Source organism: Canis aureus, chromosome 14, assembly GCF_053574225.1.
Source record: "Canis aureus isolate CA01 chromosome 14, VMU_Caureus_v.1.0, whole genome shotgun sequence".
In the NCBI taxonomy this organism is placed as follows: Eukaryota; Metazoa; Chordata; class Mammalia; order Carnivora; family Canidae; genus Canis; species Canis aureus.
Genome location: NC_135624.1, coordinates 7,533,856 through 7,548,803, shown reverse-complemented (window position 1 = coordinate 7,548,803; position 14,948 = coordinate 7,533,856). Strand labels below are relative to the sequence as shown.

At 41.6% G+C, this 14,948-nt stretch overlaps 1 protein-coding gene across 4 annotated transcripts in view; it reads right to left on the bottom strand.

The window, feature by feature from the left end:
* The window catches only part of ATP6V1C1 (ATPase H+ transporting V1 subunit C1), a 60,017-nt gene extending 48,644 nt beyond the window's left edge, over positions 1–11,373 (bottom strand). For 2 of the 4 annotated variants that reach the window (XM_077846847.1, XM_077846850.1), the window contains exon 1: positions 10,714–10,886. The gene's annotated coding sequence lies outside the window, so the exon portion shown is untranslated. Of the gene's footprint in view, positions 1–6,355; positions 6,436–10,713; positions 10,888–11,253 lie in introns of those variants that run through there. The other 2 variants (XM_077846848.1, XM_077846849.1) reach the window with 2 other exon arrangements.
* Positions 11,374–14,948: the final 3,575 nt, after the last annotated feature.

Genomic DNA, 14,948 nt, shown 5'->3' with positions numbered 1-14,948 from the left:
CTCCTCTGCTACCTCGTTTAATTCTAAAGACAGCCCTATGAGCTAGGCAGTACTTGGAGAGGTTACTAATTTACCAAGGTTACACAAGCGGCAAATGGGGGTTCAAATCTCACTATGTCTGACTGTAAAGGCTATGTTCTTTCTATTGTGTCATGCTAGAAGAAAATGTTCTGCACTCAGACCCACCTGAGCTCTCCTATTTGGAGAGATGTAACCTTAAACCTTTTTGTCCTGTTTCCTTCCAGGCTCCAAGCAACCTGTATGCCCAAGGAATTCTGCTAGATAAAGGGATCTGCTCTGAGCTTCCCTTCCCTTTTCTATTCATCCAGGATCATCACAATTTCTAAAACAGCAACACTCAGCATCCCCAAACAATCCTAGCTCCCAGAAGGAACAACAATGATACCTCCAAACAAAAAAGCAAAAAATTAAAATATAAAATAAAGTAAAGTAAAATAAAATAAAATAAATAAAATAGAGATTCAAGAGACCTGGAGATAAAAATTAAATTTAAAAAGAGACCTAGAGGGATCCCTGGGTAGCGCAGCGGTTTAGCGCCTGCCTTTGGCCCAGGGCGCAATCCTGGAGACCCGGGATCGAATCCCACGTCGGGCTCCCGGTGCATGGAGCCTGCTTCTCCCTCTGCCTGTGTCTCTGCCTCTCTCTCTCTCTCTCACTGTGTGCCTATCATAAATAAATAAAATAAAATAAAAAATTAAAAAAAAATAAAAAGAGACCTAGAGATCAGAGGAAAAAAAAAAAAAAAGCACAAACTTTGGAGTCCATGATAGTTAAAATCCTAACTCACTAGTTTCCTCATCTGTGGAATACTACAAATCTCTTCACAGAGCTGCTGGAAGGAATCAACAAAATGATGAACATTAAGGAACCATCCATGAGAACAGCATTAGTAAGTCTTTTGCAAAATTCTTCTCTATTTCTGAACAATGTCCACTGTTATCCTGTGGACACAAGTCACAGAAAAAAAAATTTTCTGGGCAGCCCAGGTGGCTCAGTGGTTTAGCACCACCTTCAGCCCAGGGTGTGATCCTGGAGACCCAGGATCAAGTCCTACATCAGGCTCCCTGCATGGAGCCTGCTTCTCCCTCTGCCTGTCTCTGCCCCCCCCCCACCCCTCCTCTGTCTCTCATGAATAAATAAATAAAATCTTTAAAAAAAAAAAAAAAACACACACACAACTTTTTTTCCTTAAGGGGTGCCTGGCTGGTTCAGTTAGCAGAGATGTGACACCTGATCTCGGGGTCACTGAGTTCAAGCCTTGCATTGGGTGTAGAGCTTAATTAATTAGAGAAAAAAAATTCTCCTTGAAATTTAAGAAACTTTAAGCACAGTTCCAACTAAAATTTATCTTTGCAGATGAATAGACGTATGTACTCTTTGGGATCAGAAAATGAAATCCACCTTGCTAAACACATTTCCCCTTTTCTCTCAGCTACATGGAAACCATCTAAACTGGGTGTCCACTGGTTATCTTCTCATCAAAATCCTGGACATTTCCACCTCCTCTGAATGCTTCAAATAACTTCTGTTTTTATTCCTAATCATTTCCCTTTATTTCATCTTGTATATTGGAAGTCAGGCATAAATACAGACAAATCATATGTTAAGCAAAAGAGAAAATTAGAAGGCATCCCAATCAAATGCTGGAGTTCCTCAAGGCCCAGATCTAGGTCTAAGTCCCTCTGTTATATGTGGGTATAAATGTGTATAAACAGGGCGCCTGGGTGGCTCAGTCAGTTAAGTGTCCAACTCTTGATTTCAGCTCAGGTCATGATCTCAGGGTTGTGGGATCAAGCCCCGTGACGGACTCCACCCTCAGCCAGGAGCCCACTTCTCTTCTCTGCCCCAATTCCTGTCCATGGCTGTCTGTCGGTCTGTCTCTCTCTCTAAAAGAAATTCTTTTAAAAATCTTTAAAACATTAAAAAAAGGTATGTGCATACTTTTTCTCTTAAAGATGTTATCTATCTTCAAGGCGATTCCAAGCTAGATGCTGAACACTCTCCCAAATTTTTATATCCAGCTCAGGCCCCTCTGCTACATCTAGAGCTGTACCCAACAAGGCTCCTCAACCAACTATAAGATGTCTCCACTTGGATGCCTCAAAAGCATCCTAAAATCCAAATTTCTAGCCAAACTCATAATCTCTTCCCCCAAACCTTGTCCTTCTCCAGTGTTCCCTTAGTTACAGGTGTACCCCTGCAACATTAGGTAATTAGAATTGTCAAATGTCATCAAGATAACAGCCAATACTTGCTGGGCACTTCCTATTTACTACCACTAATCATATATTAACTCATTTAGTATGTTTAAAACAACCTTATCAGGTGGGTAGTAGTTACAAAGAACCAAGGCACAGAAAGTGCCTCATAAATTAGAAATACGATATGTATCATATATCACGACAGCATATATATATGCTAAGAATGAAATGTATTATATGCTCTCATAACATGTTCTTTTCAGTATTTCCCTGAGGGACACTTTTTATTAATGTCTTTCTTGCACATAAACTGCCCCTTAGAGTACGTGGAAATCACGACAGTTTTTGCTCACAACTCAGTATCCTCAGTGCCTGGCATAGAGGCCAGTATGTAGAACCTCAAAAAGTATCTGAATTTAAAAAAAAAAAGACTTTGAGACAGAGAGTGCACATGCTCATGAGTGGGGGGGAGGGGCAGTGGGAGAGGGAGAAGCAGACTCCCCACTAAGCAGAGAGCCCAACACAGGGCTCAATCCCAGGACCTGAGATCAAGACCTAAATCAAAGTCAGATGCTTAACTGACTGAGCCATCCAGGCATCCCTGAATATTCTTGAATGAATAACTGTGAGGATTAAATGAGATAATACAAAGCACCTGGTTTATAACTGGTTAGAGCTCTCTCTTCACTTCCCCTGTATTTTTTAAGATCAACTTTATTGAAATATAATTTATATACAACAAAATGCACTCATTATAAAGGTACAGTTTGGTGAGTTTTTACCAAATGTACACATCTATAACCACCACCACAACTAAGGCTTTTTTCTGTCAAAAAGCCTTCCCTCATGGCCAGTCCCAGCCAATCCCTACTGCACTACCAGCCCGGAGCAGATGCTGATCTGCTGTCACACCAGAGATTAGTTTTGCCTGATCTAGAAGTTCATTGTAAATGGAAAATACAACATATACTCTTTTGTACCTGATCCATTTTGCTCAGCAAGTCTTTGATATTTGTCCATGTTATGTTTATCAGAGGTACATCGTTTTATTGTTTAATATTTCATTACATGAATGTATACTACAGTTTGCTTATTTATCTGTCCACTGATGGGACATTTAGACTGTTTCTGGTTTGGGACCATTGACAACAAAAGTGCTATGAACACTTTTCGTGAAAATGTATTTTCATTTCTCTTGCAGAAACATCAGAAGTGGAATTCCTGAACTGAATGATTAGCATGAACTTTACTTCCTAAGAAGCTACCAAACTGTTTTCCAAAGTAGACACATTAACAAGGTATGCAAGTTCCAGTTGTTTTTCATGTTCACCAATACTTAATACTGTGAAGTGTTATATTCTGATGTCTAATTTACCAATTTTTTTTTTTTTTTTTTTTTTTTTATAATATACACTTTCTGGGAGGCCTGGGTGGCTCAGTGGTTGAGTGTCTGCCTTTGGCTCAGGTCGTGATCCTGGGGTCCTGGGGTTGAGTCCCATAGCAGGCTCTCTGCAGGGAGCCTGCCTTCTCCCTCTGTCGCTCTGTCTCTCGTGAATAAATAAATAAAATATTCAAAAACAAATATGCTTCCTGTGGCATAAGGAATATCTGCCTACTCCACAGCTTGGACTTCTCTTAGCTTCTTGAAACTGTGTTAAGTTTTCAACAAATTTGAAAAAAATTCACCCATTATCTTTTTCAATTTTTTTTCTGCTTCCCTATCTTTTTTTTTTTTTTTTTTTGAGACAAAAACCACATGTTAAACCACCTAGTACTGCCCCAAGTCAAAAAGCCTCTATTCATTTTTTTTCAGTTGTTTCTGTATGCTTCAGTTCAGGTACACTCTTGCTCTATCTTCTAGGGTGCTAACTTTTCTTTACAGTATTCTGCTATTCATCTCACAAAGTGAATTTTTCATTTTAGATATATTTTTCAGCTTTTTAAGTTCCATTTTTTTAAAAAGTAAGCTTGAAAGCAGGGCTTGACTATAGTAATCCTGTAGGCTCAACAATGAAAATGTATTGGTAATAAGGAGATAAATGTTCATTTTAGTTAAAAAACAAAAAAAGGATCAGATGGAGCTTGAATAAATGTTCCCTATATTCATACATGTGTCATTAATTTGGAAATGTATGGCATGCTAACATGATTGATAAAATATAAATTTTAAAGCATTAAAAAAACATAACTTGCCATTATTGACATCCCCAGTATTGCTAGTTCTACAATACAGAAATTATTTTGTTCTGTAGAGTTTAGAAATCTTATACATCAATGCACTTTTTGCACACTTTCTATGGCAGGCTATAAACACAGTAAGTGCTCCAATACTTAACTCACTTTAATGCTTTCAAGAAATCAAGAGTCCTTTGCAACCACCTTTCACAGTAAATAAAATTGCACAATAAATTAAGATTGAAAGTGGTTTACAAAAAAAAAAAAAAAGTGGTTTACATGCAAAACCACCTCCTTTTCAGTCCTTGAAAATACCAGATTTACTAAAGTGGCCTATTTCAACAAGCACAAGAAGAAATACCTTACATGTCAGTGAAATATCACACAGTATTCCAACTACAATACATCAACTTTTAAAAGAACTGACCAGTGCAAAAGATCTACCACAATCCATTCATTTAAAAAAGTTATCATATCCTACCTTAGAAATTGTTAACACCATACAAATCAAAACTAAGAACAACTGTTTCCTCTTTCAATGTTAAATTCTGCCCTTCAAAACAGAAGCCTCTTAGCTGAGATTGTGGGAAGGGCCTACTAACAGTAAAATTTGTTTAAAAGTTTCCAATAATTAAAAGGAGAATTTTACCCTTCAAGGAGTAGTTTCATGATTCATATAGAATGAAATTTAAAAACTGTCAGAACATGGGCACCCCCGGTGGCGCAGCGGTTTAGCGCCGCCTGCAGCCTGGGGTCTGATCCTGGAGACCCAGGATCAAGTCCCCTGTCAGGCTCCCTGCATGGAGCCCGCTTCTCCCTCTGCCTGTGTCTCTGCCTCTCAGTCTCTCTCTCTCTCTCTGAATAAATAAATTAAAAAAAAAAAAGTTTAAAAAAAATAAAAACTGTCAGAACATATACCTTCTTTAAATAAATCTTAATTTTTTTTTAAATTTTTTTTTTATTTATTTATGATAGTCACACAGGGAGAGAGAGAGAGAGGCAGAGACACAGGCAGAGGGAGAAGCAGGCTCCATGCACCAGGAGCCCGATGTGGGATTCGATCCCGGGTCTCCAGGATCGCGCCCTGGGCCAAAGGCAGGCGCCAAACCGCTGCGCCACCCAGGGATCCCTAAATCTTAATTTTTGCCTTTGTCTTCAACTGAAATATTTAAAATTGCTCCATAATCCCATTACAGATTATCTGAATTTCATGCCATAAATACATTTAAGTATGTAAGACAATTTTTTCTTCAATAGACATATTTTATAAGCTACCATCTTTTTTTTTTTTTAAGATTTGAGAGGGAGAGGGAGAATCTCAAGCAATTCCCAGCTAAGCACAGAGCCCGATGCAGGACTTGATCCCATAACCCGCAAGTTCATGACTTGAGCCGAAAAACAGAGTCCAATGCTTAACTGAGACACCCGGGTACCCCTAAACTACCATCTTTTCACAGTTGACTGGAAATAAATTTGTAAAAGCCAAGCCTTAACTTTTGCAATAGACATGTCATAAAAACTGAAATGTGCAGGGGAGGGGCAGTTAGGAAATTTTCTTGTAATTTCTGATTAAGCTAGATGAATTGGCAGACATCGAAGGAGAGCACTGTATACCTATTATGGAAAGTAATCATCAAGACCTCAGCTCCCAGAGACTTCCTCTCTGCCACAGGCAACTCAGCAATGACCCAAGGAACAAACAATTCCTTCCAAGCCAGGGGAATCCCTGAACCTACACTCATGGTTCCCAAAGTCTTACTTCCCTTTTCTTTTGGGCTGACATTTTATAACAGTGATTGGACCACAATATCACATTCCACCATAAGATGCTTATATCTCTAACACAATGCGGCCTAAAATTCATCAAGTTATAGACTTAAAACAAGTTCGTTTTTCCCAATTCATCACTCTAGTAAGCTTAAGATTCTGTTTATTGTATTGTAGTGACAACCACTTACTGAACAGGCACTATGTGATAAGCACTTCAATATGCCATGCAATTGTGTTTTTTCTTCACAGATGTTATTATTACCCCCACCTGTAGATGAAAGAACAGTTAATAAAATTATCTGCCTAAGATCACACAGCCACTGGCTATACACATTTTACATGCTAATGAAAACACTGCTCTTAACTTCTATACCCCCAACATCTAACATGCACTCAAATATCTGTCCAACAAATAAATGGTAGCATCGCATGCAAGTGTTTTGTGATCAAATGGTACCTCTCTCCACCAGGAGGAGTTTGGAAATGTACGGAACATTTTCGGTTCTCCCAACATGGAGGCTACTAACTGCATTTAGTGAAGCGGGCGGCCACACAACAGACAATTCTGTCCAAAACGCCAGTAGGTAGCACCCAGACAAAAACACTGAACTATAGCCCAGTTCATAAAGAAAACCCTTTATGGTAAAGTGAACCCACCTATTAATCAGCTTAATTTACAAATAACTTCCTATTCATCAACAATTTGCTTGCAGTATCTTTAAAAATACACCAGTTTCTTTCTATAAAACACCATTTTTGTACTTGCAAATCTACACACACCTTATTTTAGATAAAGAGCAAATGCTCTTTCATCCTCTGCTATAACCAAAGCACCTCTCCTCCACTGCCTACCTGGCTCCTTTTTAAACTCAATAAATGTATAGCAGATTCACACAGTGATATAACATTAGAAGTATATTTCCCACAAAAAATAATTTTGCTTCATTATCAAGATTATATTTTGAAATTTCTAGTTCCAAGGGTCACTTGTGTCAGTAAGAAATTTTAGAATGCACCAAGCTACCTTTCCAAGGGCACTATATTAATGGTTTCTACTATGTCTTAAAAATGTCAATGAATGAGACTCTAACATGAATTAGTTTATAACTAAAATAGCGTATAATTCCACATCCAAAGGGTGAAAAAGGTCGGGAAGCCCCGGGTGGCTCAGCGGTTTAGCACCTGCCTCCAGCCCAGGGCATGATCCTGGAGTCCCAGGATCGTGTCCCACATCAGGCTCCCTGTGAGGAGCCTGCTTCTCCCTCTGCCTGTGTCTCTGCCTCTCTGTGTGTCTCTCATGAATAAATAAATAAAATCTTTTTTTTTTTTAAAGGTGAAAAAGATTTACTTCTGCAGACAGATCAAAATACATACAAGCATAAAATTTAACTAGGAGATACTTAAAACCATAGGTACCCCTAAACAGACTCAAGTTCAATAGGAAGACTGCTTCTGAACTGGTGGACTACAAAGCAATTCTTCTGCAAAGGTTTATTTTGGCATTCCAGTTTTGTTCTTTGGCCAATGGAATCATTTCATTAGTTATGGAAATAATCACAGAATCAAATTTTTGAAGTCCTAAATTTTTCTTTTTCGGTTGTAAAAGCCAGTGTAAATGTGGCTGCTAAGACTGATATGCCAACAATTAAAAACAAGTATCTCGGGATCCCTGGGTGGCGCAGCGGTTTGGCGCCTGCCTTTGGCCCAGGGCGCGATCCTGGAGACCCGGGATCGAATCCCACGTCGGGCTCCCGGTGCATGGAGCCTGCTTCTCCCTCTGCCTATGTCTGCCTCTCAATCTCTCTCGCTCTCTCTATCATAAATAAATAAAGATCTTAAAAAAATAAAAAAACAAGTATCTCCTGCCCAGTTTTAAAAGCAGAATTACACTAATTACCTAGCTCTCAGCATTTACTTCAGTCAGATCCTGAGTACCGTTTCCTTAGATTTTATCTAGTCCCTGCAAGATACACCAAAAGAGAAAAGGATCTGGGAGTTCTAAGACACAACCTCAAGGCTCAGTCTTCGGCACAACTTGAGACTTGCTTGTTGCCAAAGAACTGTGATTGACAACCTAAGCACTTTGAGCTCCACTTTGTTGCTCATTATCTCCACCAGCTGAACTGTGAATTGACTAGCCTTACCCAAGCTTACAGAAAAGCAGTTTTTAAAACACTGACCACTACTGCCAAATCCTTTGACGGTGTCCTAATCGAAAAAGTTCACCAAAAGTGCTGAATCAAAGATTACAACTTACTTCAGGAAACTCATCCTTCTCTCTAGATATGATTGTGGTTAAGTATTATGTAGGTAATCAGCAGGAACAATACACCAGCAGTCAGCACACTGTGGCACTTATGCCAGACTGAGATAAATCTGTTTCTAGTTCCAAGGGTCTGGATAGGTTCCTATCCATAAAATGAAATGCATTTTCATCTACTCTCACTCAAAGACCTATGAGAACAAAATAAACATGAAAGGTAATGGAATCCACTCTGTTACTCTTATTCAATAAAAGGTATTGAGGAGGAGATAACATTACCAAAGGATAAGTCTGGAAGGCCAGAACAGATTTTTACAAAGGAATCTCCAGTCAACCCCCAAATGATCCAGCCTCCCCTGTCAAGGCTGCTGAGGGGGTAGTTATAACTGTACCTCAGTGAAGGGTCAAAATGGAATCTAATCATTCTTTCCCTTCCCCAACTCCTTAGCTCTTCCAAAAGTGAATATGGTTAAAACTCCTTAATTCCTTAGTGGAGAGAGAAGGTATCCTGCCTTCAAATCCTTCGCTGGCTCTCCATTTCCTATAGGAGGAAACTTAAATTGCTTTGCCATCTCTTGGCAGGAATTACAACAACGTCCTCCCAAAGTGATTTCCCCTCATTCACTTTTGCCCCCTCCACATTCTCTACAAAAATTAAAAAAAAAAAAAAATGTCTAACTCACTCTACTATCATTTTCACTGGCTTCCCTTTGCTTTTAGGATAAAAGCCCTGCTGGGCCTGATCCCAGCCTTCCCCTGTCTCTCTCACATAGTTCCCTCCAGATTCGACCCTGCTAGTACCCCTACAACTTCTCAAAAGCTTTATTCCTCTTCACATCTCAGGGCATTGACATACGCTGTTCCTTCTGTATGGAACATTTTCACTCACACCTTCACATCCTTTATAGCCTCTTTTCAGATGTCAGTTTGAAAGTTATATGCACGAAAAAGTCTATTTTGAACTTTCTATGAAGGCCATGTCCTTTGCAAACTTTCATACCACTCTTATTTCTTCCAAGCACATTTTACACTTGCATAATTATTTATTAAAACCCATCTCCCCCACTTGACTGTAGCTCTATGACAGAAATCCTGTTTTCTAAATCTCAGTACCAGCATAGTATTTGGTATACAGCTCAATATAGATCAGTTGCATGAATGAGTAAATATCATCCAAAGCTTTCATTATCTGACCTCAACTTTATTTTTCACTTCTCTGCAATTCAAATCCACCACAAACCTAGACTTTTAACTCCCCTAGGTGCACTCTTTCTTCTCATCTTCAGGCCTTCTAATCCTGTGGCTTTCCCTGCCTAGAAAGTTCTCGTTTCTCACCACCGGTTCAAATCCCACTGGCTTGCAAAGCTCCAACCCCAGTTATCTTTCCTCCAGGATATTTCCTGATAGCGTCAGTTCATACCTCTGTCCCTGCTCCACAATTCCAAAGTACTTGGCATTTTTTTTTTTATAATTACATATAACCTCAACGTGTCGTGTGTGTCTCAGCCTTGGTGGTTACTCCTAAGGCTGAACTGTTTACAGCCCCACTCCTGCACTCCCAGAGCAGTGCTAAGTACTGAGCTCTCACTGAAATATTTGATTTTTCCCTAACATACCAGCTTTTTCCTCTGAAAAGAATAAGAGCTTCTCTTTACTCGTTTCTCAGGTGATTCAATTTGCCTTATGTGACTCTCCCCTCAAGTTCCTTTACGGGGGTTTCTTGCCTATCCTTCCCCCATCCTAATAAAAGATGATTTGAGTTCTCTGGATTCTTGTCCTTCCCCTTGCCTACAAAGACCCTGCATCCTCTGTGAGAGTCCAGTGCCTACAGCGAGGGGCTCCCAGACCTCTGTACTCACAAGCGCGTACACCCAGTGAAGGCTCTAGAGCTCGCTGTGACCTCACACACACCACCCCAGATCCCCATCTGGGCCACTCTGTCACATTTCATCCCTCTCGATCAAGGGGCGTGGATTCGCTTCCCGCCTCCCCCCCCCCCCCCGCATCCCTTTCTAACGAGAAATGTCCTAGACCCGCAGTGTTTCTCCTTCTGCCTCGGCTACTAGAGCCATTTCTTTTTCCCTTCTTCCTCTTCCTCAGAAAAAGAACCCACGCGCAAGATTTCAACAAACCGGCGTCGAGAAAACAGACACAACCACCCGGCCAGCTTCAACGCCACAGCCTCGGCCCCTGCACCCACCCCCGTTCCTCCCGGACGGCGACCGCGGTGCAAGGTTCGGCCCGACCAGGACTCCCCACCCGGGGCCACCATCGCTCACTGACCCAGGAAGCTGTCAAACAGCGAAGTGGCTTCACTAACAGCTACGGAGGCGGACAGCCTTGCGGACGTTAACGGCTCAGCGCTCCATCCCTCCCGGCCCTAAGCGGCGGCCTCACGGCTCTCCGACCCCAGCGCCTACGGAGCAAGTCACGTGCCAGCCGGAGCAGTCAGCTGACCGCGGCGCGCGCCGCTTCGCCTACGCGCGCGCCACTGCGCAGCCGCCGCCGCCGCCGCCGCCGCCGCCGCCGCCGCCGCCGCGACCGTCCGCCGAGGGCGGGGCGGGGCGGCGCGGCGCTTCCGACAGCCTGCGAGCCCCGGAGGGCTGGGGGCCGCCGCTCGGGCGGGGTCGGGTAGCCGCCTGCGCCGGGCCCTGGCGCCGTCTGGCCCGCCCCTGGTGACCGTCTCCGCCAGCGTCCCCGACGCGACCCCGCTTTTTCAGGTTTCTGCGGGTCGGGCTTTGTGCCCCGCAGCCGACACGGGCTGCTCCTCGCGGGGTTTCTGCGGGCGGCCCCGTTTTCTGAGTAATAGCCGTAATCGTTTACTTCAGCTGATTCACATTTTCCTTCCGGTCCACTTCCAGTTAATTCCAGAAATGTTCGTGGAGCATTCGCTGCGCACTGCGGGCATGCTGCTCTACCTCCCAGAGCGATGCACTTCTTGCCCTGAGAGGGCACGTTATCTAGTTCGGGAGTATGTGTGGCGTGTGGTAAACATCACAATAGTTGAAACCACGTTACATGACGGGGAACCAAGAAAGGTTTCGGGACAGAGATGTGGACGAGGAAAAGCACATCCTGGGGGCTGGGGGCGGGGGAGGTGGTGGGAGAGAAGAAGGTAGCAAGCGCTCTTCGGAACCTGCGTATTTCTTTGGCTTGGGAAAATAAAGAGGTCATATGCTCATTTAGAACTTAGTTTTAGAAACGATAGAGAACTTTAGGATTTTCTAGTCTCTTTTTAGATTTGTAGATGAAGAAAGTGAAGAACCAGAGGTCACAGAGCTGGTTAGCGCAGGGGCATAAACATACCTGCCTTAAATTCCGGCTGTACTACTACTAACTGTGTGACCTCAGGCCGCTAACGCTCAGCCTTCTTCACCACAAAACGGTGGTCACGATACACACCTTTTAGACGTATTGTGAGGGTTGAAGGAAGTATGCAGTTAGCACAGTGTCTGGCAGAGGAAACACCCAGGAAAGGGTCACCGGTATTACTGTAGGTGACAGGACCAGGTGTTCTGAGCTATTCCATGCCTTTTCTGCTCTTGTGTCCCTGGAGAAACTCAACACAGAATTTCTTAAAGCCTCAATATTAAATTGGACGGAAAGCGACAACCAACCAAACCATCTCCAACCAGATGCTTCACCAGTTCTGGATGAAGTTCAGGCAATTCCAACAACCAGTTCTATAACACAGCTTTGGAAACTTGTCAGGAATTCCAAAAGCCTTATCTGGCATCACAAAAGTGGGCCTAAAGGCAATATTTTGTTGGCACTGTACTGTCCAATAAAACCTTATTCAATGATGGAAATGCTGTTCTGTGCTGTCGATATGGAACCCACTAGCCTTACGGGGCTACCGAGCAGTTGAAATGTGGCTGGTGTGACCAAAACTGAATTTTAAATTTTATTTCACTTTAATTAAAATTCAAATACATGCAAGAGGTTAGCAACTGCTTTGGACAGTGCAATTTTAGGGTCTGCATTTGAAACCTTTTGGAGTTTCTTGTTTGTATGTGGCCCTGAAGCAGAATTCTCATCTCAGTTTCTTAAATTTTAAACTCAAGTGCATCCACTTCTAGACCTCCTGATACTTTCCAATGTTTTAAACACTGGAACAACTGGGTGGCTCAGCGGTTTAGCGCTTGCCTTTGGCCGAGGGCATGATCCTGGAGTCCTGGGATCGAGTCCCGCATCGGGCTCCCTGCGTGGAGCCTGCTTCTTCCTCTGCCTGTGTCTCTGCCTCTCTCTCTCTCTCTCTCTGTCTCTCATGAATAAATAAATTCGTAAAAAAAAAAAAAAAAGTGATACTTGAGAGGCAGTGTAATGTAGTGCTCAATAAATGTTAGCTCTAATTATTATTAGGTCTAGCTTATCTCATTAAAAAATCTAGCAAGCATATTTAATATAAGCAGCACATGATTGCTTTCTAATACCTTCTAATAGTAAGAGAATGTTTTGCAAAAAGAGGAAGCTCACTTTTCTGTAATACAGGTAGGATCATGCTAAGTATGTCAGTATGTTTAGCAGACATGCCACACTTTTCCCTCCATTTCCAACTGTCTATAGACTCCCCACCAGGAAGTACCTTCTGAGCTTAAAGGCACTGAAAAAATGCATAGAGAATACCTAATTTTTCCTAACAATTTTTTCAAGGAAAAAGATAAATGTTTTAATTAAAGTGGGAGAAGTATTTGAAACTAATAGCACAATAGAAATAAAAAAATCACTTCGCCCTCCTATAATATAAATATCTTGAAAGTTGGTACTGGTATCTCCCTGAGAAAAGGAAATGTGCTTGCTTAGGAAAACACTTTGATAAATTAGCAAAACAGAAGATAAACTGAGCTTGGGTAAATGGAGACAAGCCAAAGACATAACTAAACTAGTTTTCAGACTGGAAAAAAACAGAATTGGGGTGAAGAGGTTGGAGGAAAGCATAGGGAAGTGAAAGGAAAAGAGAAGAGAAAGAAAGCAACATGATTAAAGGGCTTACAAAAGCAAGAGTGCTCAGAACTCCAGTTGAGATTGCCTTGATGTAAATCTTTTGCCATCTGCCCAAATTTTTAATAAAGTCTAAGTTCAAATGCTTCATATATTCTTTTGGTTTGTAGAAATTTCTACTATCAGGTTACATTACATAAAGAGCTCAAATGGATAAGAACAATCAACAAGACTCCCAACACAAAAGTGAAGAAAAGACACAATTAGGGAAGGAAGAAACACCACTAGCTAAAACATACGGGAAAATATTCACCCTTACTAGTGTTCAAAAATATGAATAAGACAAGTGCCACCTGGATGCAGTTGGTTGAGCCTCCAACCCCTGGTTTCAGCTCAGGTCATAATCTCAGGGTCCTGAGACCCAGCCCTATATCCAGCTCTGCATTTAGCATGGAGTCTGCTTAGAGTTTCTCCCTCCTTCTCCTTCTGCCCCTCCCCCCTGCACTCTGTCTCTGTCTCTCTCTTTCAAATAAATAAGTCTTATGTAAATAAGACGGTACAAGTATCTACAAAAATATATAAATATAAATGAGAACTTATATTAGCAAAGGTAGAAATGTATACATAACAACCAATGCTGATGAAAATGTGGTATGATAGACTCTCATACTGCTAGCAGAAGCATAAACTACGGTCAGCAATTTGACTAATGAAAGTGAAGGCTTAAAAATGTTTGTCTATTTGATCTACATTAGGATGGAAGTAATTCACAAGATAGGAAAATCTTTATGCATAATATGTCCATTATATCATAATATCTGTTGTCATCAACAATGATATCAATTAAAGATTTAGTTGAAGAACTAAGCCCCCTATGAAGGTGAAGTGTTGAAAATGGTTTGAGGTTTATATCTTGAATCTTTGGAGTTTAATATTCGTAATTAATGAATAGAATACACTAAACCAGTGGTTCTCAATCAGGATATTTGGCAATGTCTGGAGATGTCATTACTTGTCACAACCTGTGAGGAGAGGGATATGACAAGTATTTAGTGAGTAGAAACTAGGGATGCTGCTAAACATCCTACAATGCACAGGACAGCCTCCACAACAAAGGATTATCTGATCCAAAATATCAATAGTGCTAAGAAATGAAAATTCTAGTACTAGACCTTATGATATTCTCAGATTCCAAAGGTTATTCTTTAAAAGATTTATTTATTTGTCATTTGTTTATTTATTTTAGAGAGAGAGAGAGGGAGCATGTGGGGGGGGGGGCAAAGGGAGAGAGAAACTTTAGCAGACTCCATGCTGAGCATGGAACCTGGCACAGAGCTCAATCCCACGACCCTGAGATCATGACCTGAGCCAAAACCAAGAGTTGGACACTTGGGATGCCTGGGTGGCTCAGCAGTTAAGCATCTGACTTTGGCCCAAAGTGTGATCTTGGGATCCAGGATCGAGTCCCACATCAGGCTCCTTGCAGGGAGCCTGCTCCTCCCTCAGCCTACGTCTCTGCCTCTCTCTCTTACTGTGTCTTTCATGAATAAATAAATAAAAATCTTAAAAAAAAAAAA